Raw genomic sequence first — 21,697 nt, forward strand, 5'->3', positions numbered from 1 at the left:
GGGTCCCAGGTTTGATTCCAGGCAAGGGCACATGCCCGGGTTGCAGGCTCAATTCCCCCCACCCCAGTGGGGGACGTGCAGGAGGCAGCCAGTCAATGATTCTCTCTCATCATTGATGTTTCTCTCTCTCTATCTCTCTCCTTTCCTCTCTGAAATCAATAAAAATATATTCAAAATAGCAAATCTGTCATAAAAAAAAAAAAAAACTGAAACAGAAAGTCTGAGTACTCAGGTATAACTCACGTGAAGATGATCCTGCAATTGAACCATCTCAGAGTGCTGCCAAATAAAATGGGCCTGCCCTCAGTGTTGAGCATTGACCTATGAACCAGGAGGGCATGATTCGATTACCGGTCAGGGAACACGCCCGGGTTGCAGGCTCAATCCCCAGTATGGGGCGCGCAGGAGGCAGCTGATTGATGATTCTCTCTCATCATTGATGTCTCTCTCTCTCTCTCTCTCCCTTCTCTGAAATCAATAAAAATATATTTTAAAAAAGAAGAATGGGCCTTTCAGACAACATTTAGTCACCTTCAGCCCACACCCTTCATGCTACTACGGCTTTAAAGGTCCGCCCTTGGAGCATTTACAATAGCAGCTGCAGCCAGGAGTGCATTAGGGGCACTGCAGCCTGGACCTACAGACCCTGATGCGGGGAGCCCCAGGCCCTTTCACTAGTAGGTCTTTACAGGCACCATCTGTCCCCGGGTCCCTCCTCAGCTTGTTCCTTGCACAAGCCGTGCGGTGGCCTCTCCCTCTGGCTCTTGCTGACCCAGGCCAAGCTCCATCCTGGTCCCTGTGCTAAAGGGTGTGATTAGCTTGCTCTGTCACTGTTTCAGAGGTGATTCCCAGTAGTTCTAATGGCTGAACACTGAACTGGGAGTTTCTAAGAAATGTCCATTGTGCTTGGTCTTTAGCTGGTCACTCTTGGTTGCCAGAAGCCTCCTTCATTTGCGTGATCTAAGAACACTCAGGGCCTCTGAGGACAACTCTGTCCTTCCTGCTTCATGATTTGGTTGTGAGGCTGTGCCATGGGGAGATGTCGGGGCCATGATACTGTCACCACCTGGCATGCAGTTTACACTGGTGCTCCACTGAGGTTTCTTCCTGTCCCTCCCACCTCATAATTTCTCTAAGGTCATCCAGAAGATGGGAGGAAATTAATAAATCAGAAGGCTATAATGCTGGCATTGTTCCAAGGCAATGTGTCTTAGGTGCATGGCAGGGAAAAAATCTTTTAAATGTTGCTCACTCCTCACAGTGTCGGAACCTGGAGTTACCTGTTAATCACCATCCTGGTGGTCACATAGGTTATACAACTGTCAAAACTTATTGGGCTGGCCCAGTGAATCAGTTGGTCGGAGCATCGTGTGTGTGTGTGTGTGTGTGTGTGTGTGATTCCATTGTTTTAAAATCATGCATACACATACATCTTTTTAAAAACATATATATTTCTTTATTGATTTCAGAGAGGAAGGGAGAGGGAGAGAGAGCAAAACATCAATGATGAGAGAGAATCATTGATCGGCTGCCTCCAGCACGTCCCCTACTAGGGATGGAGCCCGCAACCCAGGCATGTGCCCTTGGCCGGAATTGAACCTGGGACCCTTCAGTTCACAGGCCAACGCTCTATCCACCGAGCCAAACCGGCTAGGGGTACACATACACCTTTTTTTAAATTTTATTTCTTTATTGATTAAGGTGTCACATATTTGTCCTCATCCCCCCATTCCCATCCCCCACCCCCCTGTTGTCCTTAACCATTGGTTAGGCTTGTATGCATGCACACAGTCCTTTGGTTGATCTCTCCCCCCTACCCCCACCCTCCCCAACCCTCCCTCTGAGGCCCGACAGTCCGATCAATGCCTCCTTGTTTCTGGGTCTGTTCTTGTTCATCAGTCTATGTTGTTCATCATTTCCCCTAGATGAGTGAGATCATGTGTTACTAGAAATATACTTATAAGAACCGAATGTGAGACGAGCAATAATAGTTATGCTGACAGGCAAATTAATCAGTCTGTAGTGAGTTTCTTTCTGGACCAACAGTTCTTTTGAGACCCAATTTCAATGTCCATCAGTTCCTTGTGTGTACATGTTGGCACTGACTTTTCAGCTCTGGATGGTGGACAAATGGTGGTAATGTAGGTCCAACTCCCTCTGATTTGGTCTCGCCTGGACCCAGGGGCGCGGCTTCACCTGGACTCAGGGGCGCGCGGCCTCACCCGGACCTGGGACCCAGCATCACCTGGGCCCCGGGGCGCGTGGCCTCACCCGGACCCAGGTGCGCTCAGCCTCACCCGGTCCTAGGATCCAGCCTCACCCGGACCCAGGGGCACGTGGCCTCTCCCGGACCCAGGGGCGTGGCCTCACCCGGACCTGGGACCCAGCCTCACCCGGATCCAGGGGCGCACGGCCTCACCCGGACCCGGGATTCAGCTACACCCGGACCCAGAGGCGTGTGGCCTCACCCAGACCCAGGGGCGCAGCCTCACCCGGACCCGGGACCATACACCTTTTTTAAAAAATGTGAATAGAATCATATTGAATTGATTTTCCCGTCACTTGCTCTTTTTACTTATGCTACAGTGTTCTGAGTCAGTATACGTAGAGCTATCTCATTCTTTTTAACGTGTATTGCCTCTCTTTAAAAATTAGAAGGTGGTTGTGCTCTGTTTGTTTTGTTGTAGTTGATTTGAGCTTAAGAGGCTGGCGATGAAAGAATGACCTGGAGAGGGCTGGAGAGAGACTGGTAAGGCCACCTAACTGGACGTGACGAAGCCTTGCTATTAACTGGGAGATGTCCTAAGGGGGTTGGGCGGCACCAATTCTACTTGGCCTCAGCCTTTATATCTCTGCAAAGGAGGGGTGGGAAAAGTTGGAAAAAAATCCCCCCATTTGGACCTTTTGAAAGTATTTCCATTTCATCTGTTTCCACAGCACGAGCCTGTCATGCCTTCAAAGACACTTTAATGACATTAAATGGTTTTTCCTTCCTTTTGTTTCTTTTCCTCCTTTTTGAAAGAATCAAAGACAAACTTCAAATCTTTAGAATGTCAACGTCATCCAGTTTTAAGCTTTTATATGTGTTGCCAAGGAAGAAATTCCCCGAGGCAAACGTCCAAATGATACTTGTGAAAGGGAAAAAAATTAAAAATCTTATTTCAAATGTCAGTGGTCAGCAATATTCTTGAAATATGATCAGAGTCTTTGAAAATCATCTTTCTTAACATGAATTGTCCCAAAATCACAGTTGGGCTTTTGTTCCACAGAATGTTCAAATAACCTGAAATTTAATATTAACTGGCAATTTATTTTCCATAAGAATGGCACTGAATCTTCTTAGTAGTTAGCTTGCATAAGTTAATGAAATGGGGCAACACCCTGACCCTGGGGCAGGGCTCAGGGCTGGGCGCCAAGCAGATGTTCCTCCCGTGGGCCTGCCTCCCCGCCTGGAGCTTCTCGGGGCAGCTTTGTTTTCCTCGCCCAAGAATTTACTTGTTTCAACAACTGCCCAGGCAGCAGATGAGCCTTAGACTGAAAGTTGAGATTTGACTCTTTCTTGTTAGTGCACAGGGGATTTCTCTTGGCAATAATGCAGATTTTAAATTGTAAAACTGTATTTCCAAATTCTCCTCACCAATGTGGGTGTACAAGAGGACCTGTGTCAATGGCTCATCCATCCCATAGAATCTGAGGGAGGGAATGCTGGGGGAAGTAAGAGGTCCGGAAATTCTAGAGGGGCATCTCCCACTCCCGGTGAGGGAGCCCCCTGAGAGATCTCAAAGCAGTGACTTCATAAATCAGAGGGGTAAAGGGCTTTGTTAGAAGATCGAATTTAAAAAAATAATACAGTAATTACCTTTTTAAATTTCAGCCTTAAAACAGAAAGTTTGAGACACACAAAATGCCTATCCAATGAGCAGATCAGATGAGCCAGCTCACATTTTGTTTCTTGGGGAGGTCGTTATTCAGACACAGCTGGCTCACTGGATGGGGTGGACCAGTATGAAGTTTTCATTCTCTTACCCTTAGTTTTGTATCATTTAATTTAGTCTATATAAAGTGTGGAAGCAGAGTGAAAAGGAAGCTCACTGAATGGGAGAAAATATTTGTAAATCATATACACTAATAAAAGAGTAAGATGCAAATTGACCGTACCTTTGCGATGCCCACCAGCCAATCAGGAGTGAGTATGCAAATTAACCCAACAAAGATGGCTGGTTAATTTGCAGATGCAGGCGCCAAGCAGCCGGGGACAGGGCGGGACGCAGGCATTCTGCACCACCCCAACTGCTCAGGGCCTCTGGACAGCATGGGAAGGCAGAAAGGTGGCTTCAGGCATGAGCAAAAAGGCGGCTCCAGCCAGAGCAAATGCCAGCAGCCAGGGGAAGGAAGGCCCATTCTTGCACGAATCTTCATGCATTGGGCCTCTAGTGTATCTGATAAGGGATTGATATCCAGAACATATAAAGAACTCCTAAAACTCAGTAACAAAACAACCAGATTAAAGTAGGCCAAGGTCTTGAATAGACATTCCTCCAAAGAAGTATTCAAATTTTTTTCCACTAGGTCTGTAACATGTACTTATCTGAGCACAATTCTTACAGAGCACATCAAACTATTTCTGCTTTGTCAAAAATCAACGTAAAAAGAGAAAATGTAGTAAAAATAATCCAACTTGGCTTTTCACTTATGGAGAAAAAAAAAAGTCATCTATTCACAATGTATGATTTCTGAACAAATAATATCAAATAGCAGTTTGAAATCTTCTCTATCTCCTCTTTTAGAAACTCAACAGAAAAATTATAAAAATAAACCAACTGGTATTTTCTAATCAAAAACTACTCGCATGTAAGACAGCTGCTTTGATCTATTTTTGATGTCAGAACATAGTGCAGAAAATTTTAATCTAAACTTTTTTCTCATTTAAAATTTTATCCACATAATAGATGTAAATTACTTTAAAAAAAAATCATGGACTACAGTAGGATTTGTGGAGAAAATCATCACATCTCTCACAACCCAGGCCTGAACTTTTCTATCTTTTGTTTCTCTGGTAGTTGCCTTCATAATTTTAAATAATGTGTTAATATCACTGCTTCTAGATTAGAAAGGTATTACCTAACAACTTTCTGCTTCAAAAGATGACTTCCATCCACACTATTGCCCTTCTCTTCTCAGTGTTTGTTTTTAAATATTATGATGAAAGATATTTATTTAAATGCTTCATGGAAAGTTAATTTTCTTGTATTTATTTTTAAATTAAATTTATTGGGATGACATTGGTTAATAGGACCATATAGGTTTTAGGTGTGGATGTCTAATCACAAGATCTGTATATTGCACTGTGTGCCCAGCACCCAAAGTCAAATCATCTTCCATCACCATATATTAGGCCCCCTTCACCTCCTCCCCAACACCCCATTTCCCCAGACCCTTCCCTCTGGAAACCCCCACACTGCTGTTTGTGTCCAGGAGTTTCAGTTTTATATCCCACATATGAGTGAAATCATATGGTCCTTAGCTTCTTCTGCCTGACTTGTTTTACTTACCATAATATCCTCAGTTTTTTATAGTTATTTTATTTTTAGTTATTCTTTTTTAAACCTAAAATAATATACTTAGACCTCTATTTCTTGTCCAATTAATTTTATGCAATATTCTTTGCCTCTCCAGGATGTAACATTAGATTTCTCCAATCTTCACCTCTCAACTTAGGTGTCTTAGTCTTCTGTGAATTGTCTGTAGATTAATTTTTAAAGTTCAAACCCATTAAGCAATATGTTAATTATTATCACTGGGTAGGTATTAACTGCATAGATTTAAAAAATATCCTATATAATAAAGGTGTAATATGCAAATGGTTGTTACACTGTGAAGTGTAACAACCAACCACGTAATGACCAGATCATGAATAGCAGGAGAGTGGGGCAGCGAGCTACAAGCGGGCAGCAGAGAGCTACAGGAGGTGGCAGGGCAGCAAACTATGAGCGGGGGAAGGGGGGATGGAGGGTGGGGAGCTACAGGAGGGCAGGGCAGCGGGCGGAGAGCTACTGGAGGGCGGCAGTGAGCTACTGGCAAGCTACTGGTGCACAGATTCGTGTGCAGGGCTACTAGTATGTATATATTTTTATTGATTTCAGAGAGGAAGTGAGAGGGAGAGAGAGAGAGAAACATCAATGATGAGAGAGAATCATTGATTGCCTGCCTCCTTCATGCCCCACACTGGGGATTGAGCCCAGAACCTGGGTGGGTGCCCTGACTGGGCATCAAACAGTGACGTCCTGGTTAATGGGTCATCGCTCAACCACTGAGCCATACTGGCTTGGCTGCATAGATTTTTTGTTTAATGCTAGGATTCTGTTTATTTCTGTACATGGTCAATGTCAGCACTCCAGTGTTATCTGAAAGAAGTGTTCCTAGAATCATAAGCAAAAACGATCCTTTTTCTAATATTCTACCAATTGCTCAAAATCATGTGAAATCTAGATTGCTTCCTGTTTGAACCTTGACTATCTTGTACAACTTCCTATTTGTCCTGAAGTTTCTAAGTGTCTTTCTTAGATCTTGTAAAAAAAAAGATAAAAGAAGAAAGAAAAAAGCCTTCTTGATAATAGACTTCTGGGTCAGTTTTATTCTTTCTTGTATCCCATGTCTTCCTTTCTTTTCTTTTTTTTTTTTTTTTTTGGTTTTCCATTTATCTTGCTGAAATATATTCTCAAGAACTTTCTTAAAAGGAATATGTGTGAGTTACATACACAAATGTTTGCATATGTGCAAATATCTTTATTTTGCTTTCTCATTTAATTGATGACAAATTGACTATGCATATCATTTTAAATTAGTAAGTCAGGGTACCTTAACTTACCACTTCTTGCTTCAAAATAAATTTATTTTGGCACTTTCCTTTTTGCTGCTTATTTTCTTATATATCTGTGAATTCTTAGTTATTCATATTTACTCCCTGGCAAACTAGTCACAAAACTACCCTTCATGAAGGGTTGCCATGAATTACAAGATAGCAGCAGAGACTTTTATTTTCATGCTCGTGGTGTAATGAATTGAATTACTTTTAACGTGATGGTGTGATACAAACCACAATGTTGAATTAATACTGGCACATGTGCCCAGCCAGTGGGGTTCAGTGGTTGAGCACTGACCACTAAGGCAGGAGGTCACAATTGGATTCATGGTCGGGGCACATGCCCAGGTTGGGAGCTCAATCCCCAGTAGGGGGCATGCAAGAGGCAGCCGATCAATGATTCTCTCTCATCATTGGTGTTTCTAGCTTCCCCTCCCTCTCCCTTCCTCTCTGAAATCAATAAAAAGATATTTTTAAAAAATCTATTTTGGCTTTCTGTGCAATCAATTTAGAAATATAAAATAGTTATGAAAATTAATATACAGTTACTAAAATGTTTTTCTTATCGTGATACTTAAAATAACTATTATATACCTTGAAAATCTAAATATCTACCTATCATCTAATATTCCATGGGCTGATTTTAGAATTTATATGAAAATGAAAATGACCTGTATTATCAAAGTAATTTTGAAAAAGTAGAACAAAATTTAAGAATTTACAGTCTGACTTTAAGAATATTATTAAGCTACTAGAGGCCCAGTGCATAACATTCATGCATGGGGGTGGGGGAGGGTGTCTCTCAGCCCACCCTGCACGCTCTCCAATCTGGGATCCCTCTCATAATCCAGGACTGCTGGCTCCCAACTGCTCGTCTGCCTGCCTTCCTGAATGCCCCTAACCGCTTCTGCCTGCCAGCCTGATCACCCCCTAACCACTCCCCTGCCAGCCTGTTTGCCCTTAACTGCCCTTCCCTGCAGGCCTGGTCACCTCTACCTGCCCTCCCCTGCAGGACTGGTCACCCCTAACAGCTCTCCCCTGCAGACCTGGTCCCCCCCAACTGCTCTCCCCTGCAGGCCTGGGTCCCCCCCAACTGTCCTTCCCTGCAGGCCCAGTCTCCCCCAACTTCCCTCCTCTGCCGGCCTGGTCACCCCTAACTGCCCTCCCCTGCAGGCTTGATCGCCCCCAACTGCCCTCCCTTGCAGGCCTGGTCCCTCCCAACTGCCCTCCCCTGCTGGCCTGATCACCCACAACTACCCTCTCTTGCAGACCTGGTCCCTCCCAACTGCCCTCCCCTGCTGGCCATCTTGTGGTGGCCATCTTGTGTCCACATGGGGGCAAGAGCTTTGACCACATGTGGGCAGCCATCTTGTGTGTTGGAGTGATGGTCATTTTGCATATTATCCTCTTATTAGATAGATTTAGATAGGATAGAGGCCTGGTGCATGGGCGGGGGCCAGCTTATTTGCCCTGACGGGTGTCCTGGATCAGGGTGGGGGTTCCCTTGGGCCATGGGGCGGCCTGGGTGAGGGGCCTGTGGTGGTTTGTAGGCCGGCCACGCCCCCCAGCGACCAAAGCGGAGGCCCTGGTATCTGGGATTTATTTATCTTCTACTAGAGGCCCGGTGCACGAAATTCGTGCACGGAGGGGGGACGTGTCCCTCAGCCCAGCCTGCACCCTCTCCAATCTGGGGCCCTTCGAGATCGGGCCTAAACGGGCAGTTGGACATCCCTCTCACAATCCAGGACTGCTGGCTCCCAACTGATCACCTGCCTGCCTTCCTGATTGCCCCTAACTGCTTCTGCCTGCCAGCCTGATCACCCCTTAACCACTCTGCTGCCAGCCTGATTGATGCCTAACTGCTCCCCAGCCAGCCTGTTTGCCCCCAACTTCCCTCCTCTGCCAGCCTGGTCACCCCTAACTGCCCTCCCCTGCAGGGTTGATTGCCTCCAACTGCCCTCCCTTGCAGGCCTGGTGCCTTCCAACTGCCCTCCCTTGCTGGCCATCTTGTGGTGACCAACTTGTGTCCACATGGGGGCAGGATCTTTGACAACATGGGGGCAGCTATATTGTGTGTTGCAGTGATGGTCAATCTGCATATTACTCTTTTATTACATAGGATAGAGGCCTGGTGCATGGGCGGGAGCTGACTGGTTTACCCTGAAGGGTGGGGGTTCCCTTGGGGCATGGGGCGGCTTGAGCGAGGGGCCTGTGGTGGTTTGCAGGCCAGCCACACCCCCTGGTGACCCAAGAGGAGGCCCTGGTATCTGGAATTTATTTACCTTCTACAATTGAAACTTTGTAGCCTGGAGCAAAGCCAAGCCTGCTGCTCGCTCCTCGGCCAGCAGCAATTTCTGTTGGAGTTAATTCACCTTCTATAATTGAAACTTTGTAGCCTTGAGTGGAGGCTTAGGCCAGCAACAGGAGGCTCGGAAAGCTTGGCTTCTTTTGTTACCGCAGAAACCCTCCCGCTCTCAGTGGCTGTAGCCATCTTGGTTGGGTTATTTGCATATTTGCTCCTGATTGGCGGGTGGGCGTGGCTTGGTGGGTGGGCATGGCTTAGGCATAGCAAAGGTGCGGTCAATTTGCATATTACTCTATTATTAGGTAGGATAATTGAAACTTTGTAGCCTTGAGTGGAGCCATGTCTCCTGCTTGCTCCATGGCTGCAGTCATTTTTGTTGGGATTAATTTATCTTCTATAATTGAAACTTTGTAGCCTTGAGTGGAGGCCTGGGCCCACCAGGGCAGGAGGAAAGCTTGGCTTCCTCCATTGCCGGAGGCAACTCAAGCCTCCTGCTCTCTCCAGCTCTGTGGCTGCCACCATTTTTATTGGGATTTATTTATCTTCTATAATTGAAACTTTGTAGCCTTGAACGGAGGCCTGGGCCCACCAGGGCAGGTGGAAAACTTGGCTTCCTCCATTGTCGGGGGCAACCCAAGCCTCCTGCTATCTCCGTGGCCTCAGCAACTTGGTTAGGTTAATTTGCATACTCACTCCTGATTGGCTGGTGGGCATGGCTTGTGGGTGTAGTGGAGGTACGATCAATTTGCATATTACTCTTATATTTGGTAGGATAGTAATCAGTATGGTACTGGTGTAATGACAGACAAGTCAATGGAACTGATTAGACACACATTTACACAGTTATTTAATTTTTTACCAAAGCAGTTCAATGAAGAAAGGAAAGGTTTTTCAATAAATCGTGTTCGATCAAACGAATATTCATATGGAAAAAAAAACAAAACCTTTCATATGTACCTCATCCTTACCCAATAAATAATTCAAAATGTATCACAGACCTAGACTTAAGAGCTTAAATATAAAGCTTCCAGAATAAAACATTTCAAAAAATATTTATGACTATGAAGTAGGCAAAGATTTCTTAGACAGGACCCAGAAAGTAGTAATCATAAAACGGTAAGTTGATAAATTAGACTTCAGCAAAATTGAAAAAAGCCTACTCACTGATAGGCACACTTAAGATAAATAAGCAAACGAGAAGAAAACACTTGTAAAATATAAATTTAATAAAGGATGTGTATCCAGAATATAGAGAACTCTCACAACTCAATAATAAAAATGACCCCCCCAAAAAGCTATTTTTTTAAAGGCAAAAGATTTGAACAGACGTCTTTCAAAGGAAAATGTATTAATGGCCAATAAGCAAATAGAAATGTTCAACATCATTAATATATCAGAAAAATGCAAATTAAACTATAATTAACTTGTCAACTACAACTAACCAGATGGCTATAATTAAAAACACTGACAATACCAACATTGATAGAGTTGAAATAACAAGAACTCTCAGACATTGTTGGTGGTTATAAAATGGTTCATTACTTTTGGGATATTAGAGAAACATCTATCTTGTAACCAGCAATTCTACTCTTAGGATTTTACCCGGGAGAAATTAAAAGCATGTTCACAGCCCTAGCTGGTTTGGCTCAGTGGATGGAGCTTTGGCCTGTGGACTGAAGGGTCCCAGGTTCAATTCCGGTCAAGGGCACATGTATGGGTTTCAGGCTTGGTCCTCAATAGGGGGCATGCAGGATGCAGCTGATCAATGATTCTCTCTCATCATTGATGTTTCTAAATCTTTCTCCCTTTTCCTTTCTCTCTGAAATCAATAAAAAATATATTTAAAAAAAAACATGTTCACAAAAAGGCATGTACAAGAAGAAGGTTTTGTTTGGAGACAGTTCTGCATGGGCCTCTGGTTTTTTGCATGTCTTGTGAGCAGAAGCACTGGCTGCCTTTGTTCTGAGCTATTTGTATAAAGTACAACCTTGGAAGATCAAGATAATGTCTTTCTCCAGAGCAGTCATAAATGATTTAGGTTCCCTAAGATCAGGGTTTGTCTCCTGTGACATAACTGGGTGTAGCAGGTGTCACTTGGCTCTGTTACATCACCCTGTGGAAATGGGGCTTAGGGAACTGGAGCAAACACTGAAACTCTGGCTACCACTATTCCTATGAGCAATAAAACCCTTCATGTCTGACTCAGGAGTCTTTGTGTCTTCTGCCAGCATCCATGAAACTGGTGCATGAGGTATGAAACTTCAGACCCTGCATAATTCTTGACCTGTTCATAGCAGCTTCCCCCCGCCCCACTAATTGTCCCAAAGTGGAAACAACCTAAATGTTCATCAATGGGATGAGATGAATTGTGATATAGTACTTAATGATGGCATGCCACTTAGTAATAAAAAGCAATGAACTACTGAAACCCACAACAAGAATGACTCTCCAAAATAGACAGAAAGAAACCTTACACAAAATAGTACTAACTGGCTAATTACACTTATATGAAGTTCTAGAACAGGCACAACAAATCTGTTGTGTAACAAATGAGGCAGCAGTTGTTTCTTACTGAGGGTAAAGCTGGGGACTGACTAGGATAGGGCTTGAAGGAACTTTCTTGGGTGACGAAAATTTACCTAAGAGAAGAGATTGTCAGCTGTCAGAGAGGAGGGGGATTGTGGGGCCAGGTGAAAACGGTGAAGGAATTGAGCAAAAACAACAAACAAACTCATAGACACAGACAACAGCATGGTGATTACCAAAGGGAAAGGGGGCACATGGAGAGAGAAGAGGGTATAGAGGGATAAACGGTGATGGAAGGAGACTTGACTTGGGGTGGTAAACACACAGTACAATATACAAAGGATGTATTACAGAATCATATACAATTTCATTAACCAATGTCACCCCAATAAATTCAGTAACAAAAACTTTTGGATATGAAAAAACTAGAAAATTTATCTATCTAGATAGGGGTTGGGTTGAGTGTTGCATATTTCTGAACCCAGAATGGTTCACTTAATATTTGTCTATTTCACTGTATGTAAATTTTACCTTAAACTAAAAAAGAACTATAGAACAAATATTGCAAGCTGAAATGTTTAGGGATAAAGTGTACTCATGTCTGCAATTTACTTTGAAATGCATACAAAAATAAGATGAATTGATGTATGTCTTTTTGAATTTATGACACAATTTTGATCAGATCTGTAATGCTTTTAATATTGAAATAAATTAGTATGTTGTTTTTTGGAAAAAATATAATTTACTCTGTATCACAGTTCACAGCAACACATTTTTAATAAAAGAGGTACAATTTGTATTTTCAAGTTAAGAATTATGTTATATGAGTTTTTGAGTGTTTTACTATCTATATCCCATGTGAGGAAATTGAATTGGGTGACCATAGATCTCTTCAGTCCAATATTCTGCTTTTTACTCTGTTTTCTGAGCAATGAAAATACAAATTACAGCTGCTTTTTTTCCAAACAGAAAGCATCATTATTTTTCTCCTTCATAATGCATCATTTTCATAAATAGTTCAAATAATACAGAGACAGTGAACACATTCTCATACATATTCTGTCCAGATAACTAAGTTTGCTGTCTATCAGGGACATCTTTCATGCCAAAACATACAGATACACAGTATTTTTTAAAGTATATTTTTACTGATTTCAGAGAGGAAGGAAGAGGGTGAGAGAGAAACATCAATGATGAGAGAGAATCATTGATTGGCTGCCTTCTGCACGCCCCCACTGGGGATCGAGCCTGCAACCCAGGCATGTGCCCTTGACTGAAATCGAACCTGGGACCCTTCAGTCCACAGGCCTACGCTCTATCCACCGAGCCAAACGGGCTAGGGCTACACAGTACTTGTTTATATAAGAAACATGGTGTTCTACTGCAGTGGATATATCATAATTGATTTAATCAATCCCTTGTTGCTGGACCCCAATGTGTTCATTATTAAAAATAACAATATTATAAATAGCCTTGTGTATATCTTGGTCTAGGATAGCCTTGGAATAAGTTTTTGGATCACAGTTTATGCATACTTTCAATTTTGTTAGAAATCCTACATTTCTCTCTTGTAAGGCCGTAGCAATTTATAGTTCCACCAACGGCAGCTTCTAGAAACCTGCAGCTCCTATCTTGCAAAGTAAAATATTTAACAAAGGAACTCTTAAATATTTACTAAAAGAACACTTCTCATCCTTTACTTACCAGGGACTCCTATTTCAATCAAAGACTCTTTAAAGATTATTTCAATTGATACTCTGTTGTAATTAGACCCACACATAAACTTCCCAGGGAGATGGCAACCCACCATATTTTAAAAAGCCTATGTAGTTTTAAAAGCTTTCAACAGCCATGACAAGGAAATCCTTTTGATGGCGAACTTCAAAGCCTTGTTTTGGTTAAGGCTCTTTTCTTTTTGTTTCCGCTTCAGTAAAAAGATGAAATACCTGATTCCTTGTCTTGAGAAGTAGATCTTTAGTCGTTAAAGGCATGTCCCCACAAGCAGAGCTGCTCCAGAGCCAGAGCACAGGTAGGTCAGTGAACCAGAAATTCTACCGCTCCATTGACAACGCTGCAAAATTAAAGTGTGTCAGCTGTTGTCCGATCTAGCCAGGCAAGAGCTTAGAGAGGGTTAGAAACTTGCCCAAGGTCACCTGTTACTAGTTAGTGACAAATCCCAGGCTCAGCCCAAAATCTATCTGACTTTGGGACTCATTTCAGTGCCCTGGTTCATATTTTCCCCAACTTAAAATAGGAGTTTTATTTTATTTTTATTGAGGTAGAATTGACATGTAACATTATCTTAGTTTTGGGTGTACAACATGATTCCATATTTGTAGATATTGCAAAATGATCACCATAATAAGTCTAGGTAACATCCATCACCACACATAGTTACAATTTTTTAAAAATATATTTCTTTATTGATTTCAGAGAGGAAGGGAGAAGGAGAGAGAGATAGAAACATCAATGATGAGAGAGAATCATTGATTGGCTGCCTCCTGCACCCCCCCCCCACTGGGGATGGAGCCCATAACCCAGGCATGTGCCCTTGGCCGGAACCGAACCTGGGACCCTTCAGTCCGTAGGCTGACGCTCTATCCACGGAGCCAAGCCGGCCAGGGCTAGTTACAATTTGTTAAAGAACTTTTAAGATCCATCATATTATTTTCTATAAGTGCCATAACAACTTTACAAAGTAGTTAGCATTAGGACCATTTTTGCAAATGAGGTAAGAATATATGTTCACAGAGCAGAAGTTAGCAAAGCACCTCCACTTGTTTTTCCAAATAAAGAATTTTTGGAACATAGCCACACTCATTTGTTTATATGTTGTCTTTGGCTACTTTTGCATTACAACAGCAGAGTTGAGTAGTTCTAACAGGGACCATATGGCCCCCCCAAAAAACCTAACAACTTACTTTCTGGCCCCATAATAAAAAGTCTGTTGCCTGGCCTATGTGGTTCAGTGGTTGAACTTTGACCTATGAACCAGGAGGTCACGGTTCAATTCCTGGTCAGGGCACCATGCCCAGTTGTGGACTCAATCCCCAGTGTGGGGCATGCAGGAGGCAACCAATCAATAGTTCTCTCTCATCATTGATGTATCTCTCTCTCTCCCTTCCTCTCTGAAGTCAATACAAATGTATCTTTTAAAAAAAAAGTTTGTTGAACCCTGGCATATAGAAATTAGAGCCAATAATCAAATTCCAACTAATTTGTGCCCCATTACTTAGTCTAATTATGCCTGCTCATTGTGTATACAGATTTTTGCAAAGTTTTTGACAGTATTCCTCTTATCCTTGTGGACACATTAGAGTACTGTGGCCTGGATGACAGTATAGTTACACGTTAATTCTGTGTCTATAGGTGAAGGTCATCTCACAGTCATCCCAACTGGACTTGCCCAGTCAGTCACATATATGTTTTATATATACAGTAGTCCTCTCTCATTAGTGAGGGATACATTTCAAGACCCCCACTGAATGCCTGAAACTACAGATAGTACCAAAGAACCCTATAACACATTGTGCTTTTTCCTATGGAGACATACCTATGATAAAGTTTAATTTATAAATTGGGCACACTAAGGGATTAAAAAATAATAAATAATAATAAAATAGAGCAATTATAACAATATATTGTAATAAAAGTTATGTGAATGGCTTTTGGGGTAGACCTAAGTAAAATTGAACACAAGCACTGAGATACCACAATGGTCAATCTGATAACAGAGATGGGAACTAAGTGACTAAGGGGCAGGTAGTGTATACAGTGTGGATACACTGTACAAAGGGATGAGTTACGTCCTGAGTCACGTCCTGGCAGGATGGAGCAGGATTTCATCATGCTACTCAGAGCAGCATGCACTTTCAAACTTATAAATTGTTTACTTCTGGAGTTTTTCATTTAGTATTTTCAGATCACTGTTGACCGTAGGGAACTAAAACCACAGAAAATAAAACCATGGATGAAGGAGGACTACTGCATGTTATTTTGGTGGTTTCTTGGAGCTGAAGAAAGCCTTACCATGCTTGCTTTTAAGGAGGGGTTTGATAAGCTATTTCAAAAACTCTGAAGGAAAGGGGAAGTTTTAGAGATAATGCTATTTCAACTTCAGTGAGAAAGAAGAATTTGGCAGAAGTGTAAACAAAAAATAAATAAATCATTTTCCATCACCCCCTCCCCCACCAAACTTTGAGTCGCATCATTTAGTATAGCTTCATTGTTAATTTGAGTCATTGCAAAGAACATCCAAACACAATAATTAAACTGCATTCTAGATTAACTATAAATTATTTGGCATAATCTGGGATTTGTATAAATATAGGGTAAAATCCAGGCAAACTGGCTCTAGAATCCATGATCTTAATCACTATGTGATATAAATATTTATTTCACTGAAAGTAAACATACATTTAACTTAAATGTACAGTGCTTGGCACAGAATAGTCAAGTCAACGAGTAGCAGATGTTATTATTTCAAGCAGAGGAAGAAGACATATACAGTTGTAGGGTACACTATCCAAGAATATAAACTTGGTGTGTTTGTTACTACATGGAGCGAGTCTACCAGAAAATAAACCCAACACAAAGAAAGAACCAAAAGATGGTAAAGAAGAATCCTGATGATGCATTTGAGGCCCAAGAACCAGCTGTGCCTGGAGTATCTTGGACTTGGTTATGTGTGCCAATAAATTCTCCTTTTATTTTTTAATCCTCACCCGAGGACATACTTAGAAGGGAGAGAGGGAAGGAGGGATGATGGAAAGTGAGGGAGAGAGAGGGAAACATCAATATGCGAGAGAAACATTGATGTGAGAGAGAAACATCGCTAGGCTGCCTCCTGTTTGCGGCCCACTAGGGATCAAACTCACAACCCAGGTTTGTGCCCTGACCGGAATCAAACTGGCAACCTTCTGGAGCACGAGACGATGATGCTCAACCAACTGTGCCACTCCAGCTGGGCAAATTCTCCTTTTTTGTTTAAGCAAAATGGAATTCCATCACTTGCTACTGAGAGTTTTAGCAGCTTTACTGTACAAAAACTTACTAAGCATCTATTCTGTGCCAGGCACTCTATCAGTAATCGGAACAGTGAACATACTTATGATTTTTGTTCTTGGATTTACTTTCACAGTGCTAGCCAACTACCTGAAGCAGCTGGTTCAGAAAAAGGTGTCATTTCACGGTAATTTACAGATCCTTGGAGGGTAAACAATCATCCCCTCAGAAGCCAAGGAGCTTCGAGAGTTCTTGTCATAGATTGCAAATAAGTGACCACAGATTTTTGTGGAGTCTATTTCTACATCCTGGGGTTTGGCTTGTGACATGCTTTGGCTAAGGTGACATTAGTAACTGACATCCAAACATTTGAAATTTTGTGTGTAGAGCAGTGATTTTCATGCACACCTAAACTAATTACTAAAATTCTTTGGCACACCAAAAAGTATATATTTTTTTGCCAATCTAACAAAATAATATAATATTGATTCATTCACACCAATGGCTATTGTGTTGTTGGCTGTCGTCATTTTTTTTATTTGACAGTCTAAGGGAAAACAGGTCTGCCCCTGACTAGTCAGTTATTGCATGTTTTAACAATTCTTGCAGCACACCGATTGAAAATTGCTTGTGTTAGAGGAATTGTTGGCCATGTCACATAGCCATAGCCGAAAGTCTCTTCCACAGTTTATTTTTAAGTATTAATTTGTATTCGTCAGCACTTTTCAGTGTCATGTAAAGAAATCCAACAGAATTAGGACATTTAGAGTTTTGAGTCACAGAACACCCCCAGTACAAACCTGCCTAAACAACAGGACATTTATGACATCATTCTAAACCAGGCGTCCTCAAACTACGGCCCGCGGGCCACATGCAGGTGTTTTTGCCGTTTTGTTTTTTTATTTCAAAATAAGATATGTGCAGTGTGCATAGGAATTTGTTCATAGTTTTTTTTTAAACTATAGTCCGGCCCTCCAACGGTCTGAGGGACAGTGAACTGGCCCCCTGTTTAAAAAAGTTTGAGGACCCCTGTTCTAAACAGTGTGGACATTAGGCTGTAGGTCAAACAGGCGAGGTCTGATAGTGCACCTCTAATGATGCCACCAAACAAGGTTCTTCTCCTCTCCAGAGCTCATTTGACAATACTGACTTCACCTTCAGGCTCGCTGGTGCCTTTCCCTTAAACCCGTCTCCTTCAGGCTTGCCTCTTGTAGGAGCAAAATGGTTGCACGTATTTAGACTTCATGTACTTACACCACACCAGAAAAACAACTTACTACAAACCTCAAGTGAAGTCTCTGTGGGGCTCATTGGTTCTGATTGGGTTCCATGACCATCTCCGAAACGCTCAGCCGCTCGAGGGTCTGATTATGCTGCCTGGCTTCAATGGGAGGAATGAAGACGCAGGAGGCAAAAAACAAGTATGTTCTATAACCACACCAATGAGTCCTAAACAATAAAAAATAAACAAACGTATCAGCTCACCCAGCTAGGCTCACATGCTCAAAGCACTCAAAGACGAGTTATAAAGACGATGGCCTCCGAAACGGAAACCAGTTTTCATGCTGCCAGCTCTTGGTTTCTCTGCCTTTCTGTCCACATCACCTGCCTCTCCCCGCTTTGGCCTCATTCATTCCTACTGTAGACGGGCCTGTTGACGTTATGAAGAACATGGCCAGCAGCCGTTATTGCTAGGCCGACAGGGCAATACAATCCTTAAGGGCCATTAGTTAGCTTCCCGGGCACAGAACAAAGAGCAGGAAAAACTCACTGGACACCAGGGGTAAGACCACACAAGGCATGAAAACTGCCTGAAGGCACCTGCTCGCACACCTGCATTCCTTTCACATTCCAACCCGCCAGCTCAGCCCCAGACCCACTGATGACAAGTTTCCCACCAGTGACTGCATGTAAGACTCCAGCCCCTGGGGGCTGCCATCACGGACCCAGTGTCCCCTTGGCTGGGTGCAGCCCTTCCCTTTAGATAGCTCATCCCCCATGCCCTTCCCTTAAATAAATTCAATTAAACCACCATCTGAGATGGCTATTTAGCCTCCCCCGGCACACCACCATGCTAACCACCCACGATGTTCACCTTCCAGTTACCTCAGGAAAAACCTCTCCCCCCTTCCATGTCTACGTCCATATAACAATTTCAAGCAAGGGCTCAAAAATGCCCCAACTTGAGACAGTGTCTACCTTTGGCCCAGTTAGTGTTGCCAGAGGCAAAGCGTATGGGGAGTTGCCCATCTTAGTAACCGGAGGACACTTTTGTTGCCAGAGGGAGAACAAGAAAGCTCTGCAAGCAGTCAGAAGAGTGTCTTGGTGTCTAATTGTGGGAGGCTCTTGAATGTCAGGCGAGGGGGCTGACTTCACTGGGTAAGTCCCTCAAATCTGACTTCACCTCTTGTCAGATTTGAGGGACGCTGCTTTGAGAGGCAGAGTGCAAGATGGATTACAGAGGTCTAATTAAATAGGCAAGGAGGTTCTAAAGAGAGTATCGACTGTAGGAATGGAAGGCGTTGGGAAGGACTATCTATCCCAAATCGTATTTCCCTTACTAAGCTGCCAAACTTTATAAAACAAGAACATTTCAAAAGATCCCTGATTTCCAGCCATGCATTAGCAGAACAATTCCTTAAGACTTAATGAAGGACTTCTGGAGGAACTCCTTATTTCCACTCTTCCTAGTGATTCCTAGTTCTGTTTGCAAGCTCTAGATGCACTGCGCAATTCTAAGTTCTAAGTCAGATGTTTCTTTGTAAATGTTGAACCAAAGAAGGTGGCGGAAGAGCAAACCCGACCCTTGTCAATACCGATTTTTACAAGAAATATATTTTTACTGATTTCAGAGAGAGGAAGGGAGAGGGAGAGAGAGATACATCACTGATGAGAGAGAACAACTGATCAGCTGCCTCCTGCACGCCCCCTGCTCGGGATCAACCGGGAATGGAAACCCAGACCCTGCAGTCCACAGGCCCATGCTCCATTCCCTGAGTCAAACGCGCTTGGCTTTTTTTTTTTTAAATTCTGAGGATGGTCCAGGGCTTCATGTCTTTCCTCACGGGCCCACGACGCTTTCTTTAACCAACAGCCCTCAGAGAAGGAGTCCTCGCCCCAAGGCAAAGATGCCGCACCCAGCCGGCGGCCGGGAAGATGTCCCACCCAGTCACAGGCTGGGCCGGCCTTCTAGGCTGGTTTAACTGGTTAGGACGACTGAAGCCGCTGGCACAAAGGGTCTGGTCTGCGGTAGCTGAGGAACAGCCTGGCCAGAGCGTGAAGAGGCGCTACCCCCAAACCAAGATAAGCGGCGGTAGGTGTACGTCCCACCCAGTCCCCCAAGACCAGGAACTGCGCAGGCGCCTCCAGGACACCAGCGCGGCGCGTTCTTTCGCGCGCTCCCTCAGTCTCCTCCGCGAGCCTCAGGGCCGCAGGACGTGCGGTGCTTCCTGGGAGTTGTAGTGTGCTTCCTTAACAAAGGGCCCTCCTGTAGACTGGGCTCTGGGTTTCCGAGAACTACGTCTCCCGACGCACCCCGCGCGAGGGCACCGGGCGTGTGCCCAGGTCGGCCTTAGCCGTCACCGCAGAGTGGAGGACCCTGGAAGCCGGCTGCGGCGGGAGGAGGGAATGCGCTTGCGCGCTGGGCCAGCCTGTCCTGTTCGTCCCAATCATTGTAAACAGGCGGAGGCAGGGCGGGGTGAGAATGGGGCGCCCGAGGCCGGCCAGGGGCGCAGCGCAGGAGGAGGCTTCGGTGGCTGCGGCGGCAGCGTGAGCGCGAGGAGGCGGTGGCTGCGGCGCGGGTGGGCGGTCGCGCGGCGGCGGGCACAGGTTAGTGAGGGGCAGCGGTGGCGCACAGGGGTCGCAGTGCGCCCCCCTCGCGTGCCCGGGGAGCCCTCTCCGCACCCGCCTCGCAGTAGCGTCTGTCAGGCAGCCTGCGGGGCTGGGCTGGAGTTGGGGGTGGGGGGCGTGGCTGCCCCTAGTGCGGGTTCTTCCCAGGCCGGCTTTTCCTCAGTTCTCGCCCTTCGCGGTGCGTTCCTCCCACTTCCCGGCCGGGCCTCCCTCGTGGCAGCCGCATTGGTAATTTGGAGCTCGAGGTCTGGAGGAGCACCGCCTGGAACCGAGCCCCCTCCCCCCCTAGGGGCTCCAGGCCTCAGGGCAGCTCTTGGGCACCTCGGAACGGAAGAGAGGGGGCTCGGGCTTTTATGTAACTACACTGTTCTCCCGTCGCACCCGGAATATTGACCCGTCTCCAAAGCGTTCCCAGTGGCCCGGGAGCAGGCTCTTGGTGTTGCCCACCGCTGGCGTGTAAGCAGTGGGCTCCTTTGCATGCTGCGGTCCTTAGTTCAGGTTTCAGTGGGATGGATGGACAGATCTGGGGCTGAGACTTACTTTCACAGCACATTTCCACCTGTGCTTTTGCCAAAATGCTGTTGTTGAGGTCAGCTGTTTTATTTGTGTGTGTGTGTGTGTGTGTGTGTGTGTGTGTGTGTGTGTGTGTTTAATCGTTGTAAAACAGGTTTTACAAAACATTCCACACCCCAGTCTTACCTGAAGTAATCATGCTGTTTCAAGTTCGGGAATTCATTACTACAGAGCCTCCCTCTTGAGCAAGCATCATTATTCCCCTCGGGCCTAATAGAATTCTTGAAGATAATTAAAATGTTAATTCGAGATGGCTTGCATGTGCGTACAAAAGGAGTACGGTACAGTCGTTTGGACAGTGCGCTCACACACTGTCTAGCCTCATTAGAAAAGCTCTTCCCTGATTTTTTTTGTTTTGTTTAGTGGAGTGGGCATGTCCAGTGCTGGAACACTTTGGGCAGCATTCCTTCCTACTTGGCAGTTATTCACAAAATAGTTAAGTGGTGATAAGGAATAGGCCCACTTTTGGCTTGGTGATCCAGGAGGCAGCACTCCTAAATGGGACGGTGAATGAGGAGGTAACCTCACTTTCTGCCTTTTGAGTTGTCTCGGTGATTTGATCATTCCTTTCTGAGTAT

At 44.3% G+C, this 21,697-nt stretch overlaps 1 protein-coding gene across 6 annotated transcripts in view; it reads left to right on the top strand.

Moving 5' to 3' along the window:
* Window positions 1–19,945: 19,945 nt before the first annotated feature.
* RALBP1 (ralA binding protein 1) overlaps window positions 19,946–21,697 on the top strand; it is a 100,137-nt gene continuing 98,385 nt past the window's right edge. For 2 of the 6 annotated variants that reach the window (XM_054723893.1, XM_008161395.3), the window contains exon 1: window positions 20,353–20,525. The gene's annotated coding sequence lies outside the window, so the exon portion shown is untranslated. Of the gene's footprint in view, window positions 20,011–20,352; window positions 20,526–20,891; window positions 21,003–21,697 lie in introns of those variants that run through there. The other 4 variants (XM_054723895.1, XM_054723894.1, XM_054723898.1 and 1 more) reach the window with 4 other exon arrangements.

This window comes from Eptesicus fuscus, chromosome 12 (genome assembly GCF_027574615.1).
Source record: "Eptesicus fuscus isolate TK198812 chromosome 12, DD_ASM_mEF_20220401, whole genome shotgun sequence".
Classification (NCBI taxonomy): Eukaryota; Metazoa; Chordata; class Mammalia; order Chiroptera; family Vespertilionidae; genus Eptesicus; species Eptesicus fuscus.